We start from the raw sequence: 328 nt of genomic DNA on the forward strand, positions 1-328 counted from the left end.
TTGTCTTAATAGTAAAACAAGAGAGAATACAGTGATTGTAAGGGATAAATGATTGATTAAAAAAATATACATATGATATTTCATTGTATTGGAATCCCCTAGGTTTAGTATGGCATCAAGAAAATAAGCAGTCATAATGCATGTAATTCTTTTAATTGAGAAAAAAACTGTGTGACACAATTATTCTCTGTCCCCACTTGACCCATTGGTTCAGGGTGGCTCACGGCCCACACATGGTCCAAAACCTGGGAAGTAGGCTCATTTGAGTGGCGACTCTCCTGCGTGTGTGGCTCTATATCTGTATAAGTATCATTTGTCATTCTTTGTG

This window comes from Penaeus monodon, chromosome 24 (assembly GCF_015228065.2).
Source record: "Penaeus monodon isolate SGIC_2016 chromosome 24, NSTDA_Pmon_1, whole genome shotgun sequence".
In the NCBI taxonomy this organism is placed as follows: domain Eukaryota; kingdom Metazoa; phylum Arthropoda; class Malacostraca; order Decapoda; family Penaeidae; genus Penaeus; species Penaeus monodon.